We start from the raw sequence: 17,786 nt of genomic DNA, 5'->3' as shown, positions 1-17,786 counted from the left end.
GGCCACGTTCCCACGGGACTGCCTCATTGGTCTACCTATGCTACGAGCGGCCACGTTCCCACGGGGCCGCCTCATTGGTCTACCTTAGGGCACCCTAAGCATTCCTGCTGTAGTGCACTCCCGCTGTAGTGCCCAGTCTGTTCTCAGTGGGGCTCTGTGTGCTCTCCCTTACTCTCTGATCCTCTGTTCCCAGGATCACGTGCTCCCCTCAGAAGACACATACTGACCAGTGGAGTGAGGATGACAGCCTTTTGGGTCACACCATGCTGCCTTCCGTGACACACCCTTCCCGCTTACCATCAGTGATGCCTAGCTGCCTGTATGCATGTGTCTTCAAGACTCATCTCCATTGTGCATGAAGTCAGGCTTTTGTTTCTTCCCATAGCTAAATATGCTATGGGTGTGTGTGTGTGTGTGTGTGAGGTTTGCTTAATCATTGCTCCCATTGTGGATGCCCTTAAATGTAGCTCCCTTTTCTTTTCTTTTTTAATTTTAAGTTCTAGATTTTAACTCATACTGGCTTCCTGCATGCTAATTCTCAAAGCCTGTACTTAGGTAGGCACGTGTGTCCTCCTGTGTGTTTCTCCTCATTATCTGGATTATGAGCTTTGAGGAGGGCCTGTCTGTGCATGGACTTGGGTTCACTGTAGGATGATGCTCAAGAGTTGTCTGATGAACGATTCAACGTATCTCCTGTTGCTTGTTGATCATCTAACCTAAAGCAATGCTAACCACATTTTGAGCAGAGTTCTGGGGAATCTGTGTGTAGCTTTCTCCTTGGTGATATGGAAAGTGTGTAGGTCCTGGAGCAGGAAGATGCTTTAAATGGTAGCGAGTGCTCTGCCACTGAGTTTTGTGACTATAGTCATTTCATGTGGAAGACCACTTGTCACCTGAATGGTGCGTTTCAAATGGCTATCAGAGCCAGGTATGGTGGCAAACACCTGTAATCTCAGCACTCGAGAGAGAGAAGTAGGAAGATCACCAAAAGTTTGAGGCCAGCTTGGGCTACTCCAGGCCAGCCAGTGAGAACCTGTTCCAAACAAAAGAAAGCAAAAGACTGTCAGTAGCAGAGATTGGAAAGGTAACCCTTTAAGCTCGACTGAGTAAAATGTCCATAGCATGGCACCCGGGACCCACATGGCTGCCTGACGGTCACCAGAAGAGCAGGATCATTAGTCAAGGATCCTTCTGCTTCACTGTCCCTGGAACAAGGCTGTCAGTCATCCTTAGATAGCTTATAGTCAGTCCACTGTTGCTGCTACAGTCAGATCAGTGAGTCTGCCACGAAGTGAGGGAGTGGGCACAAAAGCACCATCCAGCTTTCTGTCTCTGGAGGAAATTTCCCCAAAGCTTCACAACAGCTTCCTACTTACGGCCACTGCTAGCTGCAAGAGAGGCTGGGAAATGTGGTCTTAGAAGGAAGGGAAGTGGCCACCACAGCAGCTCTGTTATCTGTTTCCTTCCCACAGAACCTGAGCCACAGCAGCTTCTTGTGCTTATCAGCCTGGGCCAGAATTGGGGCCACAAAGTTCTCCATGTGCCCGATTGATCAAGGGATAAGACTTTAAGATTAGTGGAAGTCCCACTGTGTCACCGGCATTATGAGGACATTATCACATTTATTAAGCACTTACAAATCCTGCTGTAAACAGTTGTCACTGAATCATTTTTTAAACATATTCCTCTCAGAGCCCTCATTATTTCTACTCACCACACGAAGGACCTCTAAGGTTAAGTAACTGTGGATGTTTTCACTGATAAATTCTTCCCTTTTACTGCATTATGAATAAGAGGATTAGAAACCAAAGCCTGACCTATTTTGGTTGCTTGACCACTGTCCTAACTTTCACCTGATTAGCTGGGGCTGGGGGAATGCTTTGTGGAAACCCACCCAGTGGCGGAAGCCACACTGACAGGCTGTTTTCAGTGCAGTGCAGGAAGGGGCTTAACTCTTGGCATATCTAACAACCGACTGGTGACAGGAGGAGAAAGGATCTGTGAGTTCTGCAGGATTTCCCAGCCAGCAGAGCACGTGCAGATGTGTGGGCAGGCTGGGCTCAGCCTGGACTTAGCCTTAACATGACCTTTACGCAGATGTTCTTGAAGTCTGAGAAAAAAAGCTAGACTCGGTTGAGGTCCTCTGAGAATTGAATCAGCCCATGCATCCGGCTTTCTAGGTGCATTTGACCAATCCTGCTGGGCAGAAAGCTTTGAGTTCCACTGAGTCTGTGAGACGGACCGGGCTCAGTGGGCCCTCCTCAATCCGTGTGAATCAGAGTCTCGGACAGATAGGCATGGAGTCGGATGGGAATTGACAGACGATATGAGAGAGCGTGTTGAATCTGAGTGTGTTTTTTCAAATCGAGCATCTCTGCTACATACAAGATCTGCCATGAGATCTTGAGTGAAGTTAGTCTCAGTGTCTTAGTTAGGGTTCCTATTGCTATGGTAAAACGCTGTAACCAAAGGCAGCTTGAGGAGGAAAGGGTTAACTTTGACTTACCGCTTGTCCAGGAAAGTCAAATCAAAAACTCAGGCAGGGCAGGGACCTGGAGACAGGGACTCACACTGAGGCCCTGGAGCAGTGCTGCTTACTGGCTTGCTCAGCTTGGTTTGTTAGGCCATCAGGGCCACCTACCCAGGAATGGCACATTGCCCCTTGTGGAATGGGCCCACCCACATCAATCATTAATCAAGAAAACACCCTGTAAGTTTGCCCACAGGCCAGCCAAGCGGAGGCATTTTCTCAATCGATGTTCCCTCTTCCCAGCCTAGCTTGTGTCAGGTGGACACAAAAACTAACCAGGACATCTGATCTGTTGAGAAGTTGCCGGCAAGAGACTTTACCAATAAAGGTACCTGCTGTAAGCTTACTGACCTGAGTTTGATCCCTAGAAACCATATGGTAGAGGAAAGAATCAGTTCCCTCAAATACCCTCTGATTTCAGTACGTGCTGTCACTGGCATGCCTACACAGGTGTGCACACACAATCATCAATCAAGCAGTCAGATGGTAGAGGCAGGAGGATGAAGAGTTCAAGGTTATCCTCAGCTACATACTGAGTTCAAGGCTGTCTTGGGCTACACAATACCCAGCTTCACAGTGGACAAGCAGGAGTGAGGGTCCTAGAGGAACAGGTTGTTGGAAGGGTTTGGTGACTCCGTAGTCAAGAGTTGAAAAGAGTGGTTTACACACACAACAAAGCACAAATCCATGCTTGAACTTGCCGTGGGAATTTGAAGGGACCCCCTGAACACAAGTTAGTGGGAGAATGAACGTATCCCTGAACTGATTTTTGTCTTTGAGAGAGGTTGCGGAGCTGAGGTAGTGGCCAACATAGGGAGTCCCTGCACTCTGGAGGCTGGAAGATGGTTGGAGGCCGGCTTGGGCTGCACAGCAAGACCCTGTTCCAAAAGAAAAAAAGGAAAGGAAGAAATTTGCCAACTTTCTTTTCGAAAACGTTTGTTCCAGCTCTGTTACCACCCACAGTGACTGAGAGTTCCCCTAGCTCCAACACTAGCCCAGTTGGTGGTATCAGACTGACATTTTGGCCAATCTGCTGCATGAAACGGTCACACAGTGTTGTTTTCTCTAAGCAGCCTCATTGCTGAGGTCTGCCTGTGAGCCATGCAGCCTACCTGGGCTGGCTGCAGGCTGGAAGACAGCCCCCACAGTGTGTGTGGTGTTCCTATAGCCTTTGGCCCTGGGCCCCCAACATAGCCTCAGAGGCAGGTCAGTCAGGGGCATGGGCAGTGAGGAGGTGAGGTCCTTGAAGCCAGTGACCCAGTCACAGTCACTGTGGATGGCATCCGTCACCAAGGGCACACACTAAATCATTGTGTGGGTTATTAATAGAATGTGGGTCATAAGAGAAAACGTGATTAATTGCAGCATGAGCTCAGCGGCTGTTGAGGGCCTCGGTTTTCCCAAGGCAGAATTCTTTCTTCCCGTATCAGCTCTTCTTTGTTGGAATGTAGAGGGAGGCAGTTGAATGAGCAGATCTTTTTCTGAGTTGATATTTCAAAGATGGGGTGGGGCTGGGTGTACTGGGGATCGCTTCTAAATGAGGATAAATTGAGAAACTTTTTTTGTTAGTGGTGAGTTTCTCATGCCCCAGAGGGTGTTCTCAGACAGTCTGGAAAGGAGAACGTGGGTCATGGTGCAAGGCCACAGGGCGTGCTTCTCCTACACTCGGCTTGGTATGCCCAGAAAGCCACTCACACAGCTGGCTACTCGGCAGAGAGAGACTTGGCTACTCATCATGATGCATTGCTAACAGCAGGTGTCTGGCCAGACCCTGTATGGTAACATGCTCCAGTGATTCCAGCACTCAGGAGACCGAGGCAGGGGGTTCTTAGATTTGAGGGCAGCCTGGGCTTTATCGTGAGACCCAGCCTCCAAACAAAGAGGAACAGAAAACATGTGAAAGGAGATCGTTTTGATTAGGCTTGTGTTGCTGTGACACAATACCTGAGGCAGTATAAGTTTAAAGGAGGAAAGGTTTATTTTGGTTCACAGTTCCAGAGCTTTTCCCTATGCTTTCTTGGCCCTTTGGGGCTGCCAGGAGCACACGCGGCCAGGTTAGCAATGTGTGCTTTAAGAGGGTTCAGTGAGGGTCAACTCCATGTTCATTTACCTGCAAATAGCCCTCAAAAGATTGCTTTTGGGCACAGCAATTACGGTGTTGTGGACTTCGGTCAGACACTGCCCTGGAAGCCCGTTCTGTAAAACAGGAAGCAGTCGGTGCTGCTGTGAGCCAGTGCTGTGAGGGTTACCTCTGCAGTCTTGCTGAAGATTGTGCTCCCTTTGGGGCTGGAGTAGACCCTTGAGTGTCCCCAGGCTGACCCCGGTCCCCAGATACATCAGTACACATCCAGAACCTCGGTCTCCTTGTCCATCAGAAAAAAATGACAGTGCTCCTCTTCCTGGCCCTGGAGGACTCAGCCTTGCAGCGTGGCTCCTCCCTTGGAGAGAAGCAGCTGGGTGCCCTGAAATGGTCCTGTTCCCTTAAACACAAATGACCGTGCACTCCTGTTCTCTCACGTCCCTTCCTATTCTGTTTTTCCTGATAGGACAGAATTGCCGTCTTAAACCTCAAAAGGAGCCTAGTAGCTTGGGATGCAGGAATCCCAGATCCGGCCTGACCAGTTGCCACTTATGTATTTCTATCAAGACTTTGCTAGGTTGACAAATCAGCCCTGGTCAGTCCCCGCCTACTGCCCCTTCTGCACAGCGACAGAACTCCCAGGGCCAGCTCTGATCAGTTTGCTTCGACCATGGCTTTCCAAGCCCATGTCTGTGGCCAAGGGGAGGAGGATTTCAGCCTGCAAGTCCCTACTGAGATGTGACCATGCCATCTTTCTTCTCCTGGGACTCTGTTCTTGGCATAAACTTCTGGAAAGTGAGGTGCTTGACCTGTGAGTGCAGTGCCTGTGACTGATGAGCCAAGGTCTTGGGTGTGCAGGGTTGGCACCCTCCCTCCCCACGCGTTCTGAGGAGGCTCAGGTGTCCCAGCTCTGGCACCCTCCTTCCCCGTTGTCCCCTGAGCTGCTCTTTGCTTCCTTCCCTACACTGAGTGTGGTGACCCCAGGCAGACAGGCCTCTAGTCTTTTGCAGTCCGAAGTACCTAGCCCCGAAGAAAGGAGAGCTAGATGCAGCTGGGCTCCATAGCGCCCTTTCCCTTCTGGAGTGCCAAGCTGAGGCAGGAAAAGCTTGAGCCCAGGATAGCCTCTTTGGGCTGGTGGGGGAGAGGTGGAGGGACTTGTAGCTTGTTGTGGTGGTACACACCTTTAATCCCGGAGTTCAAGGCTAGCTTGGTCTACATGGTGAGTTCCAAGACAGCCAGGACTACATAGTAAGACACTGGTCTCAAAAAACAAAAATGTGTATAACTAAAGAGGAAGAAAAATAAATAAATAAATAAATAAATAAATAAATAAATAAATAAATAAATAAGAAAAGCAGTTTCCATTGCACTCCTACAGGACTTGGTGAAATTTTACAAGTACTTTATTCAGGGGCTTCCTGGTCATCCCAGGAATTTGCTAATAGCAAGTCTGATGGTGACAAAGAAGGTGTCCTTAGTATTTTTTTTTCTGCTTCCCTCCCATCCTGTGAAATATCTCAAAAGTTAAAGCTGTTTGGCCAGCTGAGAAACAGGCAAAGGGCCCAAGGGGCTGCTTCTGGGTTCTTCTGAAGTATGTGTTTTTCTGGAGTTGCTGGCTCTATGTATAGTGACTGTTGCTAATTTTATCTTATGCCTCCCTAAATGGCCTGGTAGTGAGCTCTGGGAATCAGTGAGCGCAGCAGCGGCCTCTGACCTTCTGTGTTAGTTGGGAGCTATTTTATTTGTCTTGAGAACAAACGCAAATCAAGGTCATCCTGCTTATGTAAAAGAGGGACTATACAGATGCAGCCCAGGAGAGCCACCAACAAGGCATCAGGAATTGCAGGCTCCAGACCTCCAGTACAGGGGCCAGGGTGCCATCTCTTCCCCTGCTCTGGGCTCTTCGGGTCCATGGTTGAGTTGGTCTTCTGTGTTGTTTTGTTCTTAGAGGGGCTGAGATGGTCTTGGCAGATGTAAAGAGATCTAAGTAACCCATCAGCCAGAACCAGTAAGCCACCCTGTTGCTCTCATTTCCTCCTCCCTATCCTGGGGCTGCTGTCACTGCTTAGCTCACCTGGCATCCAGGCCAGGAATGGGGGAAAGCAGTGCAGTGACTTCAGCGTGAGGCCAGGTCTGGATCATGTGCTCATCAGGGCCTTGCCCTGCAGAGGTCCTCAAGCCTGTGTCTGTCCCTGTCCCTAAACCTCCTGAACGTGCCACCACACCTAGCTTACCTTACTCACCCGTTTCTAAGCCACTGAATCCATCACCTGACCGCAGTTGTAAAGTAGCAAGTATGTGAGTAGATCCAAGCACGCTATGCACACACAGCAGCACCTGGGAGCCTGAGGCAGTGAGCCCCTGTGAGTATGAGGCCAGCCTGAGCTACAGAGTCAGCCCCCACCCACCCACGTGCACACACGCACACTCCTGCTCTCCTCTCCCTCCTACCCCCTCTTGTACACACACACAAGAAATGAAAGAAAAGCAAGCAAGCACGGACTTGGTTCCGTTTTTAAGACATCTTGACATTCTTGACCTCTGGATGGAATTGGGTCCTTTGCATCCTTTCATAGCCGTTTCCCATGGACATTTGTAGGTTGTCCTTCTAGAGCTCCTCCTGACCCAGGGCCCTGCGTGTGCTACCTACCACATGTAGTATGAACAGACTCACTTCATCCTTAAAACGCTCACCCGTGTGCTGGCAAGATTGATGTAGTGGGAAAAGCACTTGCCAAACAAGCCTGACAGCCCGGGTTCGATGCCAAGAGCCTGTTTTAAGGTAGAAGGAGAGAACTGACTTCCAGAAGTTGTCTTCTGATCTAGAAGTGCACATACATGTGTGCTTGCACATGTATACATTACTTTATACACTCACAATTTTAAAATCTTACCATTCAGATAAATAGAACCATACCAAATATTCATGCACCCAGACTTGTGTCAGACAAGTACTACTTGTCATTTCTGCGCACATAACTCTCAGAAAGGAATGTCCCTGTGTGTCCTACACTTGTGTATCTGTCCTTTGTCCTCACTGTCACCATGGTCATGCACTCCTGCCTCAGGGCCTTTGCACCAGCTGTCCTGTGGCCTGGAAGCTCTTTCCAGGGCAGGCATAGTTTGTGATCTTAACCCTTTTGGGTGTCTTTCCCCTGTGTGTTGGCAGCCCTGCTCCCTCTACCCCATGTTCTCATCTCCCTAGACCCTAGCCAGCCTGGTCTTGTGCTGTGTGCTTGTTCAGCCACCTCCTCTCCCTAGGACAGCGGCTCTCCTGATCTACTGTGTTCTCAGTGCCAGGCTTCGATCGATACCTGTCAAGTGTGACAGGTGACTGTTACAGAAGGAAGACCCTGTGCCACTTGGCCAAAAGCATGACCGTTTCTTTTTCCTCTTCATAGGTACATTACCTTTGACCTTGCCCTTTGACCTTTGGCCTTGGCTCTCGTGAGACCTGCAAAGGTGCACTAGGATCCAGGGCACGCTAAGGTAAGTACTGTGGCTATTTGTTTAAATTTCTTTAAATTTCATAAATACACATGCCTTTATTGTTTTTAAATATGCATACAGAGAGTATCAGAGAAGAGAACTGTCTCCATCGCTACCCCAGCCTCCCACCCCGCCTTAGAGATGAGCTCCGTCATTCATTGTGCCATGTGCTGCTGCCCTCCCCCCCCCCCTGTTTCCCACACACACACATGCATGCTTTGTGTTTCCGTCTGTCCTCTGAGAACAAACCCAGGCTGTACAGATGCTCTGGTACCGGCACCTCAGCAGCAGTGTGTCTCAGAGAGAGAGCCTCACTCATGGGCTGTTAGAGTCAGGGGGTTTTGGTTTTGTACCGTCTTCATTCAGTTTAAATTCTATGTAGAGTAAACTTCACTTTGGAATTCCCTTGTGAACCTACTACACAGGGAGACACAGAACGGGCCTGTTACCCTGCCGTGTGCTGCCACACTGTCTGTAGGTTCAAAACTCTGCAGCGGCGGCATAGGTGCTGGCACATGATTGAAATATGTATGTGTGGTAAATACCTATCTAGATGTGTAGGTTTAAGTTGGTTAAATTTGAGAGAATTTGGGCATGATTTTTTTTTTTCTAACAAGTATTGTGCTTTTTCATGTTCTGTGACAGACTTTAGGTTGTGAAGTCATTTTCAGGGCACACGCTCTTTTGGTTCCTAATGAAGCATTCCTGAATGTCAGTGCCAGCCTTTACGGCAGGGTTCTGGGGAGCAGTGCTGCTCGGTTCTGGAAAGACCGGGAGGCCTTGGCAGAATGGACAGTGGGAGGGTGGAGATTCTGTCGCCAGATGCTAGAAGTGTTACCAGCTGACACAGACAACCGAGGCCACGCTGTGGGACTCACTGAACCCCGTGAAACCACGTGGCTCCTCCCTAAGCGTTCCTCTGAGGCCAGAGACTGCTTCTTACATGGGTATGCGGGGGGTTTTGTTTGTTTGTTTTGTTTTCAAGACAAGGTCTCACTGTATAGCCCTGGTTGTCCCAGAACTCACTCTGTAGACCAGGCTGGCCTTGAACTCCCAGCGATCCGCTGCCTGCCTCTGCCCCCCACAATTGTTGAAATTAAAGGAGTATGCCTCTAGGTGTTGGGTTCCTCTGGAGCTGGAGTTCGGTGGTTGTGAGCTGCCCTGTATAAATACTGCGAGCCAAGATTGGGTCCTCTGTGTCAGCGATATGTGCTCTTAGCTGCTGAGCCTCCTCCTTGATTTTTGAGATAGGTTCTTGCACTGGGCCCTATGGCCTGTGTATTACTTATCTGCCCCATCCCCCCAGCCCTGGGATTACAAGTATGCGCCACCACACCTGGCTCTTTTCACGAGTGCCAGGTCCTCATGCTTGGGTAGCAGACACTTCACTAAGCTCTGTCTCCAGCCAGTCATGACATCCTACTGTCCTACAGTCTGTATCAGGTCCCAGCACTCTCTTTTGTCTTTTGTGACTTGGGAAGCATGCTGCTCTGTGATTTTGCAGCGTCTGGATTTAGCTTTGTTTGATGTTTTCCCTTGACTCTATCAAGGCGATATTGTGAATGGGAAGAGTATCACAGAGGTAATATCTCCTCCTCAGGGTATTGTCCCAGGGATCCACGGCGGCGTCTGTGATTATTAACCCCCACCACCACCCTGGTGTCATCTGACTCACTTGGCTAAGGTGGTGTCTCTCTGCCAGGTAGTTCCCCTGCCAACCCCACCGTCATTTTCCAAATATAACTCAAAGGCATTTGGAGGGAGCTTTAAGACTCTTGACGAGCCGGGCCTGGTGGCACAGGCCTTTAATCCCAGCACTCGGGAGGCAGAGGCAGGTGGATTTCTGAGTTCGAGGCCAGCCTGGTCTACCAAGTGAGTTCCAGGACAGTCAGAGCTATACAGAGAAACCCTGTCTTGAAAAAAAAACTCTTGACGAAGCCCTGCTTATCCACAAACTTGCATGCACTAATGCCAGCATCTGCTAGGTAGGAGCTGCCTCCCCTCTTCATGTCTACTGAGGTATCTGCAATGTCCCCATACCCTTCCCATCTGCCAGCTACAGTCCTTGGCTAATTGGCGCATGGGGCTAGAGGGAAGGGCCTTGTCAGGGTAACAACCTTTGATTTTAAAAAAATTTCCCACACTCTGTGGTAGGCCAGGGTCATAGCTTGATGCCACTCTGTTTCTGTGGGCTTTCCCCTCTTAGCCGGCCATGGGGTTGCTGCTATGTTTCCAGACAGCACAAAAGTAGGGATTAACTCCAGTGACCCGTGTGAGCATTCCCAGAATCCCCTAGATGACACCATTTTCGTCTCACTGGGCAGAGTGGTGTCATATCCCCCTCCCTCCAACAAGGCAGGTAGGAAAGTTCATCGAAGCTTCAACCTTCTGACCAGAGGAAAGGGCAATGGGGAGAGCAAATGGTCACCGGCCAGCAGAAGTGTCTGGCTCCACAGGGGCGAAGAGCAGTAATAATTGGTATTAATGGGAGCTGACTCTTGGCCAGGCCCTGCTGTAAGCACTCTCCATGCATGAGCTCACCCTGTCCTTACACCCACCCTATGAGGTCACCGCCATCACTGCCCTGTGGTAATGGTGGGAACACTGAGGCACGGGATGGTAGGGTGCTTACAGAGTAGTGGGCCCAGGCAGACCCAGGCAGCCTGTCCTCAGGGCCCTGCCAGGCCTGGCTACACTCTGTCCAGCTCCTGTCCGCATTCTTCCAGCCAGGGACAGATGTGGTGTCCTATCTTGCTTTACACCTGTATGTAAGCCCCTCCTAGTAGCCTTGGTCTGGTTCTGGGGTGCTCCACCAGTCATGTATCCTCCTTGCCAGACTCAACGGACATGGGGGGGAGGGCACTTGTAAATTGCCAGGGAAAATGCTTCTGGTCTTCCTTTCCCAACAGACAGTACCCTCATGTTTAACTATTCTGTCTTTTTTTTTTTTTAACTTGCCTGGCATCCTGCGGGTTGCTTCAGCCCACATTTCCTGTGTGTCCCGGTGCTCATCCCTATACTGCATCGCGTCTGCAGAATGACAAGAACCGTAACCAGGAAAGCCACAAGGCCGTGGGCATTCCTGGCAGACACCTAGCCCTCACTTGGTCTTCTCCAAGTCTGTTGAATCACAATGGGTTGACAAGGAACCCGAGCACACCTGTCCAGAGTCTGGTCTCAGCTGTGCCACTGGCTGGGCCCACTTGGGCAGCTTAAGCCATGGGGGCTGCTGTTTGTCCCCAGAGGTGGTTCCAAAGGTTAAATGTGCTTATAAACTTAAGTACCTGGGTCAGTGCCTAGCGCGGGAGTGGAGCTGGGGCAAGGGTCACTTAATGGATGCTGATGATGCTGGTGTTGCTGGTGCTGATGGTGGGTGGCTGGGGCAGCTCATGTGCATTAGCCCTTAAAGCTGTACCAGCAGCTGCTGCAGCACCACTACCACTCCCCGCTACCATGGTGATCCTTACCCACCATTGTAATGCCGAACTGTCGGGTGCCTGGATGTCACCGACCTATCTTCTGAGAATGGGAATTTGCTGCTAGCTTGAGGCTTGGGTCAGGAGTTTTACAAGAGAAAAACAGGAATTTTCTTTGGTGTGCGCCTGGAACCCACAGCTGTTGGTCTCCCAACCTAGTTTCTCACGACGAAGTCCCTAGGCTTTTTACCACTGGCCTTGGGATTGTGACTGCCCTTGACCTCTATAGTCAAAACACATGGATGCTTTGTACAGCCCATCACCCGAATCCCAAATTAGACCTGACAGTGTGATTTATTCTCTCGGATGGAGCGGAAGGGCAGTGCCCCAGTGGGTGATTCTTTGGAAGGTTGTCAGCCCGAATTAGCCCACACCCTTCATGCATCCTTGCTGCTTAAGCATCCTCCAGCTAATAGGGTTTCCAGGGTGGCTCTGGCTTCTAAGCAGCCTCTTCTGTCACCAGAGACTGGAGGTTGGCTGTGTCATCCCTGAAGAGGTGACAGTGAGTTTGATGAAGACATCAGCTCTGGGTGGGACCTTTCATCTTCCCAACAGGAAGTGGAAGTAACACTTCCCAGGGAGTAAATGCTCTGTCTGCCCCTCCCCCAGGCCTTTCACTGCTGTAATCCCCAGCAGCCACCAAATCTTATCACAGTGTCTCTGCCTCTAGTGACTTTATTCATTCACAGGACTGCCAGCCACAAGTGAGATTCTAAGGTGGCAACAAATGAACCTGACGTCCTAACTAAAATGAGCACCATCAGTGCCATTCCTTGCTGGGTCATGTGGTGTGCGTCAGGTCAGGTGGAGGCCCAGGCCCTGACTGAGGCTCTTCTGTCTTGAAGCTGAGCCATACAGCTCGGGACAGGAGGATGGCAGAATGTACAGGGCTCTGAACAGTATGTGCACTTCCATCTCCAGCCAGAAAGGTGAAGAGGGCATGAATACAGTGACTACAGAGTAGATCTGCATGGTGCTTATTGAGCACCTACTGCATACCATGCCTCCTTGGGACTCTGAAAAATACAAAGTGATCAAGTGTTTCCATCTTTAGGAGCCTATGGCTGCCGTACTCAGCCGATCCAGAGCTCAGGCGTATATGTGAGGAGGAGCTTGGCATGTATAGATACCTATCGTGGGAGGGGCCTGAAGGGCAGGGAGACAGTCACTAAAAGAAAGAAAGGTGGAGCCATCATGATTGGGAATTCTAGGCCAGCCTGGGCTACATGAGAGACTTTGTCATCCCACAACAAACACATAAAAAGCCTAAAACAAGCTGCTAATGATCGTGAACACCCATAATGCCTGGGAGCAGCGGCAGAGGAATCACCACAAGTTCAGGGCACCCCAGGACTACATGGAGTGACCCTTTCTCAAAAGAAGAAAACAAACAAAAAAAAAAGACAGGGCTGGCAAGATGGCTCAGAGGGGAAAGAAAGGTGTTTCTGTCAAAGCAGAAGACCTAGGTCTGCTTTCCAGGACCCGCGTGATAAAGGAGAGTCAGTTGCCTCTGGTGGGTATTCTCTGACTTTTATATGTATATTATGACATGCACATACATTAACATAACCATCTACCTGAATTTATTTTGTCAACTCTATAAAATATGGTGACTCGTGAAATCAAACTTGATGTTAGATTTGGGAGCTAAGATGTAGTAATGTTCATTGTAGACCCCAGTGGGGAGCTGGGGTGTGGTTATGGGACCTCAGGGCCTTGATACCCAGCCCTGGCCCCAGGGGACTGCATATCTATGCTGATATATAAATCAGCACTGCAGAAGTCCCCTTGGGATGAATTATCAGCTCTCCCCAGACCATGATGTTTTTGCCTTTCTAAAACCCAAATTGCTCAGAATCCCAAAGTTCGTGTGGCTCATAATAAATCCAACATCAGGGTCAACCCGCAGCTCGTTACCATTGCTGTCACCATTAGAGATCAGATCTCACCACCCATAATGTCATTACAGAAAGGCAAATGATAACCACAAGGAGATACTGTCACGCGCCCACTTAGTGGCTCAAAAACAGGGAGAGCGCAGGGTTCCCTGTGAAGCCTTGTAGGGACTCAAGCCTTTTCCCTACAGGGCTGCAGGAATCTGACCTATATGTGAGTGGGGGTCTCCCAGGCTGTGTGGGCAGCAGGATCTCCTTGGAGCATCCACTGTTGTAAGGCGGGAGGTGGTGTGGGAGGAGTAGCCCCCACTTAGATTCAGAGAGGCTTGCAGCCTGCTTGGGGGTTTGTGGGGAGGGAGCCTAAGGTGAGGTTTGGGCCCAACTGCCAGGTGAGTAGAGAGGGTATTGAGTTGGGGTTCATGTTGTACAACACTCTTCCTGGGAGATGTGAACAGATGTCACCTTGCCCTGGATAGGGAACCAATGACAGACTGCCAAAGGATACCATCAAAGTCCAACTTAATGAGCCAGTGAGTTTTATTGGGGTCACTTACAGAAGTATGGGTGAGGGATTACTTAGAGGAGCAGAAATGACTCAGAGCTCATTCACCCAGCATGGATAATGGCTTTCAGAAGCTGGGACCCTGGAGCTCGCTGCACAACTTATAAGCAGCTCTACAAATCAGAAAGTGTCTCTTCCAGACAGCTCATTGATTCATTGATTTGCAGCTTCCAGGCAATTCGATTACTTTCTGTCTCTTTCCGGTGGCTTGTCTTGTCTGACAGTGTCTTACGAGTTCTTACTGTTTATATAACCTTCTGAGAGGTTCCTACTGAATCTGGTCAGTTTCAGGGACTTCCTGACACTCTTGAGTTATTTGCTTCCTGATCTTAAGGAGCTTCTAGGAAGAAGGGAATGTTTCATCTCCCTTTAGAACATCCTGGCTCTACACTTGGTATGGTGGCTCATAACTTTAATCTCAGCACTCGGGAGGCAAAGACAGACCCATCTCTATGAGTTCTGGACCACCCTGGACTACATAGTTCTGAGTCAACCAGGACTACATAGAGAGACTTTGTCTCACACAAACAAATAAACAAACAAACAAACAATATCCTGAGTCATACTGAGCTTCCCCTCCAAGGTGGGATGCTTTGTCTCAGAGGAAATGGCTCTATAGCACTGCATCAATGTGAAGCCTTGTGAAGCGATGCAGAAGATGTGAATATCCAGGTATACAGCTCTAGCTGGTTGGATAGCTATGAGAGATGGCAAGGTGGCAGCAATATGTGGTTCTGGGGTGGACAGGAGAGGCCTAGGCAGGAAGAAACCCAGGGTCCTCAATAAAACAGTGCTGAAAACCAGGGGCTCAGGGTCATCACTGGGGGAGGGATGTACCCAGAGAGAAGAACCGTTGCCCAGAGAAAAGGCAGGGAAATGGGGGCCAGTGGAGGGGGAGGAGCACAGAGGAGCTGGACTTTGGTTTGTTGTTGTCGTTTTGTTGTTGTTGTTGTTGTTGTTGTTGTTGTTGTTTTTTCGAGACAAGGTTTCTCTGTAAAGCCCTGGCTGGGGGCTGGTGAGATGACTCAGTGGGTAAGAGACCCGACTGCTCTTCCGAAGGTCCAGAGTTCAAATCCCAGCAACCACATGGTGGCTCACAACCATCCGTAACAAGATCAGACGCCCTCTTCTGGAGTGTCTGAAGACAGATACAGTGTACTTGCATATAGTAAATAAATAAATCTTTTAAAAAAAAAAAAAAAAAAAGCCCTGGCTGTCCTGGAACTCACTCTGTAGATCAGGCTAGCCTCGAACTCAGAAATCCGTCTGCCTCTGCCTCCCAAGTGCTGGGATTACAGGCGTGCGCCACCATGCCCGGCCCGGAGCTGGACTTCTGAAGGCGAGACCATATGAGGAGCTAGAAGGATATGAGGAACTGGACTCTGATGGGAGGCACAGGTGACATAGATGCATCAGGTAAATGTAGGGCCCTGCACATTTATGTGTTCCTCTGATGCTTAGGCCATGTGCAACATACAGTCACCATGGGCTACAAACATTTTAAATATCTGTCTCTTAGGTTTAGAGAGTTTAGCACTCTTGGGAAGTGCCCTTGGAAGGAGCTATTCAACCCTGCAATGTGGCATATGAGTTCTATGCATCTGACCTCCACTTGCCAGCAGGGTTAGGAGGTGTAGTCATTGGAAAGGTTGCCTGACTGATTGGATGCTCCCCAGATTCAGGTCCTGGCTGCCTGCTGTTGGACAGGCCCAGCATGCCATCCCCATTGGTAAACTGGGATCATGGTAGCCCCCCTGGAGCTATGAGAAGCTCCTCATAGGACCTCAGCTTCAGGGGTCCAGTTCCTGAGGTGATGCAGGAAGCACTGTGGGTGTTCAGCAAGGAGTTGCTGTTGGGATACCACTGTGTCACCAAGAGTCTGATCCTCACCCTCACTTCTGGGTAAGCCATGTGGCTTGCCTGGAGTCACCAGTTAGAAAGACAGTACAGAATATCTAGAGAGAGCAGAGGGAGGGGATCTTCTTCCAGAATGGGGTGGGGACAAGGCAGCCTCAGGGGGCTTTTCTGAAGCATCAGAAGCCATCAATCTTCATCTTGAAGGTAGATAGGAGCACACACCCTGGCAGGCTGGGCCCTGTTGTTTGTGGTAGGATATCTCCCTTGCTTACCCAGCAGCCATGTCCATTGCACTCGGGGTGCAATTTTCCCAAATGTGGGAGCTCAACTGCATAATTTGTGGGGCTTTGCATCTTCTCTGGATAAACCAAAGCCAAGGGCCTAAGATAGGGAGGTGTTAACTATATAAGGGAAGCTAACAGGCATTCCAGCATTGTCAGCAAAGGCTATAAGGTTGGCCACAGTGGGCCCAGTGAGCTGTCCTCAGTTTGGATTGTTTGGATTGTTTGTTTTCTTTGAGATGGGGGTCTTGCTATGTAGCCCTGGCTGGCCTTGAACTCATGATCCCCTTGCTTCAGCTTCCACTGTCTGGAACTGTAGTCTCATGGAGAGGTCGCAAGGATGAAGTGGCAGTTTGGTTTTGAATTGCCCTGTGCATTCAAGGCTTAGCATCCCAGCACCCTTCTCCTCCGGGAAAGCTCGTGGTCAGAGGCTCCCCCTGCCAACTGTTTGCCCTACCTGCAGGATTCAAAGTCATTTTCTGTACAGGAGAAGGTGCCCCAGTTCTAGATACAGTCCTAGGAAAGAGCAGCTTGTTGGTCACTCTAGGTCATGGAAGGCCCACAAAGCAGGTCACTGCAGTTCTGACATTCCTCAGAAGTCTTAGGCTGCCATGACTCATGAATCTGTCCTCTCAGAGCCAATACTCCCTCCCGCTCTCCATATGGGTGCTCTCATTTTCTCCCAGGCTCTGAGCTGCCTGCTCCCTGCTCCTACTGCATCTCCCTGTTTCTTTCATAGGATGTCAACCAAGCATGCCTGACTTGGCCAGGTGTAGGGTGACGTAGGTGGGCCAGGAGGGGCTCCCATATTGCCATTCTCTCCCAAATGTGGTGTCTTTGTGGACCCAGAGAATGTGGTGTCCTCTTCTGCTCACCTGTGAATGGTGGCAGATTCCCTGGGTGTGGAAAGACCCAGGTTCCTCTTTGCCCTAGTTGCCATACTACTGCACATTGCTGTCCCTTCCTCTACTGTGGCATAGCTGTCAGTCCTCAGCAGAATGGGCTTCCCTTCAGAACCTGGAGCCATGCCATACAGAGTTTGGAAGTCCTCACAGCTGTATGGCTTCTTAGCAGCACCACCTCCATGACTGAGTGCTGGCAGAGACCCATAAACAGGTGGTCTCCATCAATCCTGTCTTTGCTGCCAGTGTGCTATGGGCAACCATTCAGTCCTCCAGCACCAGTGAAGGCGGTTTTTTGTTTGTTTGTTTGTTTGTTTGTTTTAATTCTGCTAATACTTGGTATTGGACCTAGGCAAGCTTTCTACCACTGAGCCACACCCCCCAGTCCCTCATGAGGTATTCTGAGCAAGCTCTCTTCTCCTGAGCTTCACCCTTAGCCTTCTGTTTACTTCTGTTGAGACAGCCTACATGCTACAAAAACAAGCTTGCCATCTGGTTTTACAGATGGGGAACTGACACGCTGGTAAGTCAGGTCCCTTGCCTGTGCCATACATTCACAGTAGATGTAAACGGAGTTAGAATTGGGCTGCTACCGGGCCAGGCTGCATGTACTCATCATTTTTTATTAGTATGTACTCTGACTCCTTCAGCTTTTTTTTTTTTTTTTTTTTTTTTTTAAAGTCCATTTTTTTTTTTTTAAACCCTGTATACCTA

General features: G+C 49.7%; 1 protein-coding gene across 3 annotated transcripts in view; it reads left to right on the top strand.

Moving 5' to 3' along the window:
• The window catches only part of Sipa1l3 (signal induced proliferation associated 1 like 3), a 199,111-nt gene that overhangs the window by 74,362 nt on the left and 106,963 nt on the right, over positions 1 to 17,786 (top strand). For all 3 annotated transcript variants that reach the window (XM_029537203.1, XM_021197937.2, XM_029537198.1), the window contains exon 2: positions 8,012 to 8,099. The gene's annotated coding sequence lies outside the window, so the exon portion shown is untranslated. The remainder of the gene's footprint in view (positions 1 to 8,011; positions 8,100 to 17,786) is intronic.

This window comes from Mus pahari, chromosome 1 (assembly GCF_900095145.1).
Source record: "Mus pahari chromosome 1, PAHARI_EIJ_v1.1, whole genome shotgun sequence".
In the NCBI taxonomy this organism is placed as follows: domain Eukaryota; kingdom Metazoa; phylum Chordata; class Mammalia; order Rodentia; family Muridae; genus Mus; species Mus pahari.
This window is presented reverse-complemented; position numbering and strand designations above follow the sequence as displayed.